Consider the following 15,827-nt stretch of genomic DNA (forward strand, 5'->3'; position numbering starts at 1 on the left):
TCGGGCTTTGGGCAGTCTGATCAGTTCACAGGACAAGCTCAGTTTGGAATTTTCAGCTCCTACTTGAGCAGTGATGTTCATCGTGTTACCCTGCTGCAGTCATCACACTTGGGTTATCCTGCCATCAGGCTGTCCCGCAGTCGGCCAGAGTTCCAAAGTCTTGGACAGGCATCGGTTGCTGTCACTTCTTCCCTGACATCAGTGCGCCAGGGGTATACAAGAGGCATCCGACGCCATTTTCTTCAGTCTTTCTTGCCGCGCGGTGCCCGAAGCAGAAGCAGTTCGCAAGTGCCGGTCAGCCGACACCTGAGATTTTCGAATCAAATTTCAGCTCGAAGTCTTCAATAAAGCTAAGTACCCCATTGGGGAACCTTTTCTTGCCTCAGTCTGATGTCAGAAAAAGTTAACAATTGCATTTCTTGTGGGAAGCAAATACCTCATAAGAACTTCCATTCTTATTGTATTCCTTGCCTAGGCCCAGACCATGATGTCACAGGTTGTCTGTTTTGTGCTAGGTTTAATAAACGAGCTATCAAACGCCGTTTTGACTTCGCACGACATTACTTTGGTAGGACGGTGCATTCAGGGCAAATGGACTACAGATCAAAGGCATCTGCATATCAATCAAAAAGAAATGCTAGCTGTACAGAATGCCCTAACAGCTTTCAAGGACCTCTTACACCCAGGACAACTAATAATAAAGATGGACAATACCACAGTAATGTGGTAGATAAACAAGCAAGGGGACACACATTCCTACCCACTATGCAGGCAAGCAATGACCTTGTGGAACACAGCACTGTCTCACCAAGTTCAACTACAAGCACAATTCCTGCCAGGAAAGAAAAAGACATTGGCAGACTACCTAAGCAGAAACATCATGGATCCCCATGAGTGGAAACTAGATCCACAAGTATTTGCAATGATAACTCAAAAATGGGGACACCCAGACATAGATCTGTTTGCCAAGCCCCAAAACTACCAACTTCAAAAATTTTGCACAAGGACATTCCACCCACAAGCTTGGAAAGTGGACGCCCTCTCATTCAGTTAGAAAACATTAACAGTGTATGCCTTTCCTCCACTGCCTCTTCTAGCAGAGGTGCTGCTGAAAGTCAGATTAGAGAGGCCACAAATGATACTCATTGCACCAGACTGGCAACGCCAACACTGGTATCCAGTTTTAAGGAACATGCCTCACGGCCCACCATGGATTTTACCACAAATTCCTCACCTGCTCACCCAGCGAGACAATCAGATTCTACACAGCCAGCTCAAGACTTTAAACCTGGCTGCATGGCAAATTACCTATACAACCAGCCAACACCTTAATCCCTGACGTCAGTGCACCAGGGGTATATAAGAGGCATCCAACGCCATTTTCTTCAGATGTCATTCTGGAGGCCAGGAGGCCCAGCACCAAGAAAGCCTATTCAGACAAATGGAAAAGATTTTGCGCCTGGAACCAGGCTAAAGGCCAAAATCCCCTTGATCCAAACATTCCTCAGATTCTACAATATTTAACTGAGATGTTGCACAAAGGACTTTCCTTTTCATCTATTAAGATCCACTCCTCAGCAATTTCAGCTCATTACAACATGGATCCTCCTTTATTTTCACATCCACTCCTAAGACAGTACCTCAGAGGGGCTAAGAACATAAGACCGCCCAGGAGAGTACCAACACCTACTTGGGATCTCAACTTTGTTCTGGAAAAGCTTACACTGCCACCCTTTGAACCAGCTTTTTCAGCTGATTTAAAGTTTCTTTCATGGAAAACTGCCCCGCTGCTAGCAATAACTTCAGCTAGAAGAGTGTCAGAGCTACAGGCACTAATGGCAGTGGAGCCTTTCCTCATTTTTCATCAAGACAGTCTCTCTCTACGAACTAACCCTTCCTTTATGCCAAAGGTGGTATCCAGTGTGGCCCTAAACCAAACCATTCATTTACCCACCTTTTTTCAAAACCCCAGAACAAAGGAGAAAGACTCCTGCACTCTTTGGACATTCACAGGCAATTACGTTACTACTTGGATAAAACTAAGGCTTTCAGAAAGTCTGACCAGCTCTTTGTAGCATATGCTGCAGGACCACAAGGAAAAGCTATCTCAAAACAGACCATTTCAAAATGGATAGGACATTGCATACGTTTCTGCTACACACATCATGGGAAACCGTTACCTGCTAGCATTAAGTCCCACTCCACCAGGGCTACTGCTACATCAGCAGCCTTTCTCAGGGGGGTGCCAACCAAGGATATTCTGGAAGCTGCAACTTGGAGTTAAGTGCACACCTTCACCAAACACTATCACTTACCTCTATATTCTAAGACTAGAGCTGGCTTTGCCACTGCAGCTTTACAGGGCCTACTAGCTTCTTCTAACCCTGTTTAACTCCACCACCCATCCTTAGCTTTGGGATTCTACCCAATTGTGATGACTGCAGCAGGGTAACACGATGAACATAGTACAGTTTTGTACCTGCCATAAATGTAGATGTTCGAGTGTTCACCCTGCTGCAGTCCAGGTTACCCTCCCTCCATCCCCTCTGACCTAGCTGAACCTTTCTATGCCTTTCTATCTGATACAACCTTTGTGGTGTATTTGCTTGTAGCTGAAGATATGCTTTGTAATTTCATTACATGTTTTATTGGCAATAGGTAGTGACCACCTACTGGGGGGCACCTGACATCTGGGGCAAGAAAAACTGAAGAAAATGGCGTCGGTTGCCTCTTATATACCTCTGGTGCACTGACATCAGGGAAAAAGCGACAGCAACCGACGCCGGACCAAGACTTTGGAACTATGGCCGACTGCGGGACTGCCTGACGGCAGGATAACCCAAATGTGATGACTGCAGCAGGGTGAACACTCGAACATCTACATTTATGGTAGGTACAAAACTGTACTTTAGGTTCCCCTTGGCTTCTGCCTTTGAGGCAATGGAGAGAGAGAGACAGCTGTCTATTTCTTGGTTCCATCCATCTCTCAATGGAAGGCCTTGGGTCCAGATCCCGATTCTCCTATTCTGTTGGGATAGCTGGTTCCTCTGACACACAAGACGGTCCACACTCAGGATCCCTATCAATCTTCTGAGTCCTCTCCAGTGCATCCCACCATGGTATATTGACTCCCCCAGGAGTTGCTCTGTGAGGACATGGATTTCAACGAGGTGGTAGGGTCCCCCAGATTACATCTTGAAAACATCTTATTTGGAGAAATCCTCAAACTTTTTGTGACAGAAAGATGGTTGGTCCTCCAATATCTTTTCCCAAAAGTAATCATTGTATGTCCTTCCCTATCACTGTTGCAGTGTTCTTCACCTAAGGGATCTCCTGCCAAGGACTGCCCAACATCCAGCCAGTGTAACAAAGCCTTTAGCTCTTATAGGCACTGTATGTCACATGTATGATCCCCACCCACAATGTAGGCATAAAGGTGACATACAGACGCATATACTCTGACCTTTTTTGCTGCTAGTCTGAACCCCCTTCTGCTGTGCTGGTTATTAAGCTATTTTTTTCAGATAAGTGCCTCATTGGGGTTTCTTCTCTTCCTTTTTGTTGGTTGTTGTGTTCGTGTGATCCAGAAAGGGAAAATGTCAGTGTGGGAAGCAGATTCTCCATAAAGACTTGTCACAATCAGTGTCTTTTCTATTAAGGTGCTTCTCACAATCATGTAGATTGTTCTGTGTGCCAGTTGCTTGTGATTAAGACCCTACGTAGTCACCTCTCCTCTTTGTCCATATACCTGGAGAACCAGTATCTTAAGTCATTGGCTCAGGGTGTTATGGCAGAATCCTTCCTTCCCGAGAGCCAGCCATCTGTCAAGAGAAAGGCCAGAAAAGTCACGCCCGATCTGGCAGCTGTTCAGTCTGCCCCAGATGTCTCTTTAGAGGCTGGTGAAAGCCTTAAAGGCAGTCTGGTGCTTTCTTTGGATTTCTTTGCCGCAACACTGTCTGAGGCCAGCATGGATCCAGCTTCTCACACTTCTTCAGAGGCCTTTCAAACATCTATACCTGACTTTGAGGGGGAAATCTCATCTGATAATATCCGTAGGACAGAGGGCGATTCCTCCGGTCTTAGCAAGGGAGGAGATTCCTACAACTATTATAGAGTCGCATCAGGGGTCTGACCCTCTAAGGGTGTTTCAAGAGACGTGCCACAGAAAAAGAAACAAAGAACAAGGCACATTTCCCATGTTATGAAAGATCCCTAACGTGATTGGCAAGATTTCACTCTGGGTTTATTTAATGTTTTGATAGCCTTGAAGTCACCTGAAGAGGTCTCTGTTTCTGGTTCTTCCTGGTCTTCTGCTCCAGTCAAGTAGTCTAAGGAATTGGATTTCTTAGTTGAGGAGGTGAACTCGGGGGAAGAATCCCTATCAAGGAGAAGGATTCCTTTAAGCACAAATTCCCCTTTGGAAGAACTGTCCTTTTGCCCGCATGATTAACTATTTTAATTGGGATTATTCCCGGGTCTCTGATATTCAATAAAGATATTACGAGCTCCTACAGATGGAGTCCTCCAAATCATCTGCTGTCCCTCCTGATATCCTTCCATATCACTGCCGCAGTATTCATAACAGCAGAGATCCCCTGCCAAGGGCGGCCTGACATCCGGCCAGTATACCAAAGCCTTTAGGTTGCTTTAAGGTACGCCGTATGTGACATGTATGCTCGTCACGTAACACAAGGCATAAAGGTGGCATCTGGACATACTCTTCTCATATCGTTGGTCTGATCACCCGAGTCATTGCTGGTGTACGTAGCGGTTCACATAAGTGCCCCGTTGGGGCTTTTTGCCCATCTTCTTTTTGCTTTTGCATTGTTGTGGGGTTTCATGTCATCCAGAAAGGGTACATTTTTATTTATTTATTTATTTGACATTTAACTGGGTTAGTCCGACTGGGCAGCAGCCCTTTTTCAGCTGAGGTCCGAGGAGAAAAGCTCCAGTTTTAAAAGTAAAAAAGTTACATACATGCATAAAATATGTCAAAGGTAACGGAGTGTAAGAGGTGCATACATTAGGAACAAAGTAATAAGAGTTGCGTACATTAAGTACAATGACCAAGTTAAACAGGATAAAAAAATTGCAAGCATGTAATACAAGGTGAAGAAGTAAATGATAATACAGAATATTTACAAGAATTACCAAGAAGCTGAATGCTGTATGTAATACTGCCTATTAGTAGGAGTTTAAAAGGAGTTAAGAGAAAAGGAGGGAGAAGTTTGGAGGTAGCAACAGTAGCATTAAAGGGGGGGGGGTAGTTGTAAGTTGGGTGATTGCATAAGCATGACCATGACTTTAGGAGGCTGTTTTTTAGGGATATTTTAAAGAAGTTGGTGTTAGGGATGGATCTTACACCTAGTGGCAGTTTATTCCAAGCATTTGCCAGAGAATGGTTGTAGAGGTGTTTGCCAATATTTTTTACTGGGCATAGAAAGTTCATGTAGATGGTGTTGAGAGTTTCAGAGAGAATGGTAGGGAGTGTAGGGCTGAATGAGTGTAGAGAGAGGACGACAGGCTGAAGGTTTGTATAGGATGGAATGAGCCAGGTGAAGCTGAGGTAAGAGGAGTTGTTGGCAGAGTTCTAACCACTGTAGGCTTTTCAAGGATAGACAGTGATGAGAGAGCTAGGGTTAATTAGCGTCAAACCATACAATTTTATTATGTGAGTTCCAGTTTAGACATAAGATTGGATTGGAGGTTAGTGAGAATAGGGGCAATGTAGAGTATAGGTGGGGAATAGAAAAGCTTGTGCAAGAGAGAGTTTAGAATTGTTTGTGAGGAATTTTTCGTGCTTGTAGAGCAAGCCCAATTTTTGAGTCTTTTTGATACACTGTTGAATGTGGAGATCGAACTTTAGTTGATCATGTACAATAATTCCTAGAAGTTTTGTGTGATGTTCAACACACATGGTTGACTTATTAAGGGAGGAGACAGTAAAGGTAATTTTGTGATGATGGAGAGATTTGGGGAGGAATAGGAAGAGTTTGGTTTTCTTAGGGTTTAGCAAAAGTATGGGAGCCAGTGTGGGAGACGGATTCCCCATAAAGACCGTAACAAGCAGTGCTTGTTTTGTTTAGGTGCTTCTCATGATCATACGTTCTGCAATATTTGTCAGGCTTTTGTTCCAAAGACCTTACATGGTTATCTTTCATCCCTCACTATTTATCATGAAAACCAGTGTCTAAAACTTTTAGAGAAACAAGCTATAGAGGGTTCTTCCAGTCTGAGGGTCATCCGTCTTTGAAGAAGGCCAAAAAGGTCAGGTCAGATTCTTTGGCTGCACCTCCTACATCAGATGTCTCTTAAGGGCATATTGTCTTCTGCCTTTGAGGAGGCTGTTTCTGGAGACAAAGATAAATTTGATGCATCCTCTAACACAAAATTGTCTCATTCAAGCCCAGCTTCATCCTTTTCCTCTAAATCCTTGGAGAGAGGAAAAAAGAGATCCTCTTCAGTGCCAACAGATTCTTCAGAGCTGAAACTGAAAATGTTAAACTCTTCCCAAGTCTGGGGAGTCTGTGAGTCTCTACCCCGTTGGATCAGACTTCTTCAGCTCCCATCCTATCTAGTAAGGATAGTTTGGATCCGTTGATGTATGATCCGACAACTAGTCCATTTAAACTTATTTTGACTCTACCGAGGACACGGTATTCTCTGACCTATGATCCACTTCCATCAAGGGTGTTGTCTTCCTTTTTATCAAGACCAAGGTTCCCATCTGCCTCCTCTTCCCATTCGACAAGGAGCCTTACTGAAGCTGTGAAACGTACGGTGCAGAAGATTTTGTGGGTGCAGGGCATCACTAAGTACCCCTTGACTTCTACCCTTATAGTGCCATGTCTGTCTGAACCATCCATTCCCCCTCTTCCTCCTCTGACTTCAGGGCAAGCTTCAGAGCTGTCGATCCAATACACCCAGGGTCTTTCATCTCTGATCCGAAGATGTCCTTTTATTTATTTATTTGCATTTGTTTATCGGGATAGTCCACTGGGACGTAATGAGCACATTTTCAGTGGAGGCCCAGGGAGAAAAATCTCTGCTTTAAATCTAAAAATACGTAACATAGAAAAGAATAGGATATAATTCAATAGATAAATATGAAAAGCTCCAGAGTAATAGAATAGATTCCAATAGATTACAAAGAGATAATCGTGGTACAGTAGATAAACATGAGTACATGATAAACATGATACAGTAGATAAATGTAAGTGCATACCATATGTGAGTAAAAGAGTTCAGTGACATAAGATATTATTGAATACAGAACAAACAAGGTGAATCAAAGTACAATATCACATACAGTAAAGGGATACTGTGGTATTACACAGTAGTAGCATATAACTAGTTCAGACTTTCGCTTGCAGCTTGTCGGCTTTTTCAGTGCCAGAGAGTTCCCGGAGCCGTAGTGAACCTCATGAACCTAGATTTCTCTCAACTTCCAGGTCTTTGGAGCAGTCGATGCACCTCTGGGCTTTGGCGAAGGTGAGTTCAGCTCCGGCTTCAACCCCTTGTGAGCTGCCCTTGTGAGCTGCCTTCTGGACTGAAGGGGATCCCATCCCGAAAGCATGGCTTGTTTGATCAAGAGGCCTCATCCATTCAGAAGCACTCAGCTTCTGGGGCCTTGGAGAGGGCTATAGCTGCCACTGCAACTAAAAAGTCGCCTGCCACCTTGGATCTGGTTCCTCTTCTCACCACTATGTTCCACAGGGACAGCGGGACTTCAGGTGCCAGAATACCTATACAGGTACCCCTGACTCTTCCGATACCTCCCCAGACTACCCGACTGAAGAGGTCCCTAGGAAGAGACTTTGCAGGAGGAAGCATTTGGACTCCACAGAGGCGTCAGCCATGGAAGACACTGACCTCGATGAGAGAAAAGGATCCCCATAGTTACCCCCTGAGGATATTTCCTTTGGGGAAATTCTGGAGATTCTGAAACAGAGGGTGGCTGGCAGTCCAACCGTCCTTCCCCTGAGGAGTCTGTGTACCTGGCTGCCTTTGGTTCTTGCCCACCTACCTCCTGAGTGACTCAGCTCACTGATGAGCTCATAGGTTTGATCTCACTGCGAGCGTGGAAGAGCCCTGACTCCATTGAGCTTGTTCCCCAGAGACCAAATAATATTATTACTCCTCCCTCTGGACAAAAGGGGTTGCAGTAGATGCCATGGTCGTGGTGGCAGCAACCAAGAAGGCTCTGTCCAAGGAGAGTTCAAGTAATCTGTTCTACTAATAAAGATTCAAGGACGATGGATAGATGTGGGAAGCATGTATTATCATCAGTGACCTTTGCCTTGCAATCACTGAATTATCTTTCGCATTTCCCCAGGCTGCAAAGGGATCTGTTCAAGGAGCTATCTGATACCCTTGAAGGAGCAGTAACTGTGGGAGCTAAAGAGAAAGTAGCTTCCCAGTTAGCCACCCTACATTCAGTAGCCAACTCTTCCAGGAGGCTCATCGTGCATGCAGCCAAAAGAATGAGCAGAGCAGTGAGTTCTGGGATTTCTCTGAGGAGGCTTGCCTGGATGCGCCTTTGTGACTTTGCAGAACCTTTTAAGTCTTCGTTCATCAGTGCTCCATTTGACTGCAGTTTGGTCCCAAAGTCAAAGATACGCTATCCAGGTTCTGCTGTGGGCATAGGTTTTACAGCTTCTCAGAGACTTTATCCCAAGGGTTGGAGAGGCAACGGAAAAATGGGGTTCAAGAAGTCTCAAGGGTCCTACTAAGACACACGTGGAGAGTTTTCCCCAGAGGCAGAGGATGAAAACAGTAATGGAAGATGTTGCACTCGCTACAGAGGCAGTCTGCAGAACCAAGGTTCCCAGGAGTCTTTCTTCAGGAAGCCTTTTCATCACTCCTGGAAGGAAGCCCAATTGTCCACCTCTGGAGGTAAACGGAGGTTGACTATCCCTGCATTGGAGATCCTGGCAAGAGATCATTTCCGGTGTATGAGTGCAGAGGATTATATCCAGGGGTTACCAAATTCCCTTTTCTCAACAGCCTCCTCCCAGCAAAAAAATCCCAGACATTCCACCCAGTCAAAGGGATCTGGTAGTCGCTCAAATTCAAAAACTGCTAAAAAAAAGAGTCATCCAGCAGGTTCACCCAAATCAGAGAGGATTTGGAACTTACTCGAGGTTCTTTTTGTTTCCAAAGAAAACTATGGACTGGAGACCAGTCCTGGATCTTGGCAAGTTTCTATTTGTCATGGTACAGTCCATACTTCCTTTTCGGGAACAGGATGATCAGATGTTTCCTATAGGTCTTCAGGATGCATTCTACCTTATAAAAATGGACAGATGCTCCAGAGGATATCTATACTTCTGGCTGGGAGCCAGTCCTTACCAGTTCAGAGCACTGCCCTTTGATCTCACTACTGCCCCCAGAGTGTTCAAATGCATGGCAGTGGTTGTGGCTCACCTCGGATGACAAGGATTCCTGGTGTTTCATTACTTAGACAACTGGCTCATATCCACACCAACTAGGCATCTACTTATTCGCGTAAGAGACTGTTCTTCATGTATGTTCTGAGCTAGACATAACCATAAATTAACAAAACTCTCATCTGGAACTCACTCAAATGCTAGAGTTCATAGGTGCACTACTAGACTCCAATCAGATTATTGCGAAACTTCCTCCTTCCATGGTATTAACAATCAGATGGCAAACTTCAAGGTTAATCCGAAAAAAGAAGGTAGCTACCCACATGTTCTACAGCCTTTAGGATCTATGGCCACAGAGATTGTGTTGGTTCCATTAGCCAAGTTTCACTTGCAAATTCTGCAATGGCTTCTGGCTTCTCAATGGTCAATAATTCACCAACCGATGTTTCACCAAATTCTCATAACGAACACATGCAAAAAGGATCTTTCATGGTGGATTCATTCAGAACAGGTGACCCAAGGTCGACCATTTTTTCCCCCTCAACCACAGGCTATGGTGGCCATGCATGCTTCCCAGGTAGGGTGTGGGGGGGCATTATCTGGGGAAGACTGTCCAAGGTACCTGGTCCGCAGATGAGGCCAAGCTCCACATAAACATCCTAGAGATGAGGACAGTGCTTTTAGAGTTGCCAGCATTTCAGACTGCTCTTCATCTATGGATGGTAGCGATTCAGTCAGGCAACATATCTATGGTATGCTACATAAACAAGGAGGAACCAGATCATACCCGCTTTGTCAAGAAGCGCTCAGAGTGTGGCAATGGGCGATCTCATCCAACCGTTTTCTGGTAGCAGCGCACATTCCGGGAAGGTCCATCATCATAGTGGACAAGTTGAGCAGAGCCTTTCTCATGCTGCATGAGTGGTCCCTCAACCAAAAGGTAGTGGAGAACATTTTCAGCACATGGGACCAGCCTTGCTGCGACCTCTTTGTATCTCTCCTGTACAACAAATAAGCTACTTTGCCCTTATTCCCCCACCGGTGTAGTCCCCGAGAGGATGCTCTAGTACACGATTAGCCTCCTTGACTATTGTATGCCTTTCCCCCCATTCTGTTGATTCCAAAATCTCTTCAGAAAGGCAACAGGTTGAAGAGAGCATTAATTCTCATTGTCCCGTAATGGCCTTGATAAAGCTGGTTTCCTTGCCTATGGCCTCATCTACAGAAGGAGCCCTGGATTCTGGAACCTGTTCCAGGCCAGCTGTCACATCTGACAGGAATGCTTCATCCCAACCTTCACAATCTCAAGCTGACAGCTTGGTTCCTACAGTTCCATTGATTGCCAAACAATGTATGCTCTCCTGCCTGGTCTGTCATATTCTGATGTATTCCCATAAGTCATCCACTCAAAAACTGTAGGAGTAAATGGAAGAGGTTTGTAATCTGGGCACAACAACCCAATATGGATCCTATCATGGCTCCCATTCACTTTATTCTGGAATTTTTAGCCCACCTTTTCAATAACGGAGCTGCGGCTTGTACTATTAAGGTCCAGTTAGCAACCCTTTCAAATTTTCACATTGAGATAGACGACTTATCTTTAATTTCTCAAAAACCTTTCAAAGCTTTCTTAAAAGGGACCATGTTGTTAAGACCTCCCCACAAGGGTTCTTCTCCCCCTTGGGATCTTAATTTGGTTTTGCATCTGATTGTTCAACCACCCTTTGAACCTGAAGCATCTTGTGATATTAAGTTCCTATTATGGAAACTATCTTGTTGGTCGCTATCACGTCTACAAGACTGATATCAGAAATTCGGGCACTATATTCCCAGCCTCCGTATTTGTTTTTTTATAAGGATAAGAGTCTCTTTGCGTACCCATCCCTTTTTCTTGCCCAAAGTTGTTTGTCAAACAAATATTAATTAGATCATACATTTGCCTGTTTTCTTCCCTAATTTTAGTAATAAGGGCAAATATGTACTACATTTGTTTGATGATAGACAGTTATGTTTCTATTTACATAGAACTAAAGAGTTTCAGAAAGCAAACCAATTGTTTATTACATTTGCAAACCCTAGGAAAGGCCAACCAGTTTCCAAAGTTACTTTATCAAAATGGCTTTCTAGTTGTATTTCCTTCAGTTACAACTCAAAAGGCATGAAATCTGACAAATCCATTCATGCTTATTCTACCAGGGCAATGGCCACATCTGCAGTCTTCCAGACAAGTACTTCCTTGGATATTTGTGCAGTAACCACATGGGCAAACCATCATACCTTTGTCAGTCATTACAAGTTAGATCTTGTCTCCAAAGTAAGGGCCTATTCTCCTGTGAGTCCACCCGGGGTAAAGGTAGCTGGAGACTTGGGCCCATAGGTGAGGATGAGATGAAAAATTGAAAATATCAGATAAAGAAGTTATGTACTCACCAATAACGTTCCATCTATAGTGTTGATTTTTCATATCTCTTCACATCCCCACCTTCCAACCCCCTTCCTTGGGATTCTTGGTTGAATGGGAAGAGATTCTCAAGGATTAGGTTGTTTTCCTTGTACTCAAGAAATGGTCTCCTTTAAGATCTTTTCTTGTGTTAAACACTAAAATCCCTTTATATATATATATATATATATATATATATATATATATATATATATATATATATATATATAAACTTATAGCAAACAACATCTGAGGTAATAGGGAGAGATGCATTGTGGGCAAGGGGAGGTATCCAAGAACTTTTTGGTTACCACAAGTTTGCTGACAGCAAGTCGGTAAAAAATTGACAATGCAGATGGAGCGTTATAGTGAGTTATGAAATAGATATATATATATATATATATATATATATATATATATATATATATATATATATATATATATATTTTGTAGAGCAGCTTGCCTTCTTCCCATTTAGCAGGTCTGCCACCTTTTTCATCTCTTTTCTGTGTCTCACTCTTTTGTGTGCCCTATCCATACCTTTGACCATCCCCAATTTTCACAGTGTATTCTACCTGTGATGTTCTTCGTGTTTCACTGTTGCAGTCATTACATTTGGGTAACCCTGCTGGCAGGTTGCCCTCAGTCAGCCTGAATTCAAAAGTCTTGGGTCCTTCGTCGGCTGCTGTCGCCCCTTCCCTGACGTCAGGTCGTCAGGGATATAAAAGATGCAGCCAACGCCATTTTCTTCAGTCTTTCTTGCCGAGCGGTGCCCGAAGCAGAAGCAGTTCGCAAGTGGCGGTCGGTCGACTCCTGAGATTTTCGTGTTCGAGTTTCAGACCCGAAGTCTTCAATAAAGCGAAGTACCCCATTGGGGAAACTTTTTTCTTGCTCCAGACTGATGTCAGAAAAAGTTAATAATTGTATTTCTTGTGGAAAGCAAATACCTCATAAGGATTTTCATTCTTACTGTATTCCTTGCCTAGGCCCTGATCACGTTTCTGGTTGTCGGTTTTGTGCTAGATTTAACCAACGCACTATTACGCGTCGGTATGATATTTTGGACGCCGGTTTAATTACCCAGAAATGTCATTGGATAGCCATCCGACTACCGGAGTTCACAAAAAAATGCAAAGAAAAGGAGAGGGATAAACAACCGAGTTCCAAAACCGACGACGAAGCTTCTCCTAAGCCATTCGCCGGTTCTCAGTGAGGTGCTTTCGTAGCCCCTGATGCACGTTACTTTAGAGTCGCAGGCCGCTACCGACTCCCACGTGGAGTCGGCTGTGCCGCTGCAAACTCAAGGTATTGGAGCCTCGGACACTATTCCCTCAGATGGGTCCGGAGCCACTGAGCAGGCACCGGCTTCTGAGGGTGTATTCAGACCTAAACATCTTTACATTAAACCAACTTCAGCTTCAAAGGCAAAGACTAAAGCACCTTCTAAAGCAAAGAAACAAACTCAAGAACCACATGGACAGGCCTCTATGCCCAAAAATCAAATGCTCAAAATGGTCGAAGACTTGATTACCTTGATCAGGGGATCCCATCCCCCTCCAGATAAGAGGCCTACACAAGAGACTGACTATGAATCTTCAGATCAGGTTTCTATTTCTTCTGATTCCTCTTCTGATCAGGAATATTCTCTTCCACCCTACGAGGACTCTGATACTGAAGAATCTATACCTTCAGCTTCTCCTCCAGAGGACTATTCTTTTGGGGAAACCTTGCATACCACGAGGGAGTATTTCCACTGGGAGAGCCAAGATTTTTGAGAATCTAAAAAGAGGCTCAGGGATTTCCTTTTACTACCTCAACCCAAGCCTTTAGCCATTCCACCTGTGTTAGACATTGTAGATGATGTGTTTTCGGAGTCTAGTCTGACCCCTGACTCCTTACCACCAGCTCCTGTTAAGCCTGACAGATATTACAGGGTTCCTGACTCTCATATATTCCTTTTTAAAAACCCTGCTGCAGATCCAGAAACTATTTCACAGGGTCCCAAAGGTGTTAAGGCTTCTGCTGCAAAAAACCCTACCCCCTCTGACAGGGATTCTAGGGCATTGGATAGATTGGGTAAAAAGGTTTACACATCTGCTACCTTGGCTATAAGGGCCTTAAACTGTCAGTTTCATATACTCAAATATCAGCAACATGTCATGGCATTGCTTAAACAGAATATGTTGTTAAACTTCGAATGTGCAGAAAACAAGGAAATGCAGCTGACCAAGTTGGAAAGCATACTTTGCAATGTGGTTTTGATTCTTTGGAGGCCTCCTGCAGGGCTGCAGTCACGGGTTCAGTAATTAGAAGGCATGCTTGGTTAAAGGAACAAAATCTGCCTGATCATGTTAAAGTTAAATTATTAGATGCTCCTTTACAGCATGATACTTTGTTTGGTGTTAAGGCAGAAGAGGTGTTAAAGAAAATGGAGGACAAAGCTAAATCTATGCAAACTGTTTTTTACAAGTACAGCCACCAAGGTTTAGTAGACACTGGCCTTCAAAGAATTGGTCCTTTCCTATGTCAGACAGACCTCAAAGGGGCAGATCCAGATGCCCTAGAGGCAGAATCCAGGCGCAAGGTTCATACAGGTCAAAGCAATGGGGTGCTTCTACTTCCAAAGTTGGAGAAGACAAATCACAGTCATACAGGAAACGGTCCCAATGACTTCCCCTTGCCGGCACCAAGCACTTATGTCCTGGCAGCACCCTTAGGGGGAAAATTAGCACTTTTTTCTCAAAATTGGCACATTATAAACCAGGACAAGTGGGTTCTAAATATAGTGTCACAAGGCTACAAGTTCCATTTCCATACCCTGCCAAAGGCAAATGGCTGGCCAGATCTCCCAAAACATCAATGGGAAGAGGCACAAAAACAAGTTTCTTCCCTCATGGACATGGGGGCCATTCAGCAAGTACCAGAGCAAGAGCAGGGACAAGGATTTTACTCAAGACTTTTCTTGGTTCCCAGAAAGGACAAGGCCTGGAGACCAATACTGGACCTATCTATTCTGAACACATTCCTGGATATACCAAAATTCAAAATGTTGACTTTGCAGCAGCTTCTGCCCATGCTGGGCAAGAATGCTTGTCTTGTGACTTTAGACCTAAAAGAGGCATACCTGCATGTCCCAATCAAACAATCATGCAGAAGATACCTCAGACTCAAGGCTGGCTCAATGCATTACCAATTCTTTGCACTGCCCTTTGGCTTATCTACTGCACCCAGGGTCTTTACAAAGTGCCTGGCACCAGTAATTGCATTCTGATGACAAAGAGGAATACAAATATATCCTTACTTGGATGACTGTCTAATTCAAGCAGAGAACAAGGACATTCTTCTACAGCATCTGGCGTTTGTGAAAAGACTTCTAACATGCCTAGGGTACACAGTCAACGAAAAGAAATCAAAACTAGTACCCTCTCAAGAGATAATATTCCTGGGTGCAAGCTTAAATACAACTGCCCAGATGGCTTATCTCATGCCAGACAAACAAAGGCACCTGACTACCTATTTCAAAATGTTGTCAACAAAGGCCCAGTTATCTGCAAGAAACATTCTGCAGGCTTTGGGGCTTCATGGCATCCTGCATCCTACTAATTCCATATGCAAGACTGCATATGAGGAAACCTCAATGGTACCTAAAAAGTGTTTGGACTCAACATTGCCACAGCCTGGAAACAATGATTACTCTCATTCCCTGCCTGCAGCAGGAGTTTCGATGGTGGGCGAAGGCTTGTCACCAGAACAAGGGACAGCCATTCACATTACCCCCAGCCAGGCAGACACTAACAACAGATGCTTCAGAGTATGCCTGGGGGGCCCACATGGCAGGAAAATGCATTCAGGGCACATGATCCTCAAACCAAATGCATCTACATATCAAAAGGAGATGCTAGCTGTTCAAAATGCCCTGACAGCCTTCAAGGACCTACTTCATCCGGGACAACTACTGATGAAGACAGACAACACCATGGTCATGTGGTATATAAACA

The 15,827-nt window shown here is 44.1% G+C and overlaps 1 protein-coding gene across 1 annotated transcript in view; it reads left to right on the plus strand.

The window, feature by feature from the left end:
• The window catches only part of RUVBL2 (RuvB like AAA ATPase 2), a 1,077,211-nt gene that overhangs the window by 736,849 nt on the left and 324,535 nt on the right, over positions 1–15,827 (plus strand). The gene's annotated exons all lie outside the window — the stretch shown is intronic.

Source organism: Protopterus annectens, chromosome 9.part0, assembly GCF_019279795.1.
Source record: "Protopterus annectens isolate FY-2018-M chromosome 9.part0, PAN1.0, whole genome shotgun sequence".
NCBI lineage: Eukaryota > Metazoa > Chordata > Ceratodontiformes > Protopteridae > Protopterus > Protopterus annectens.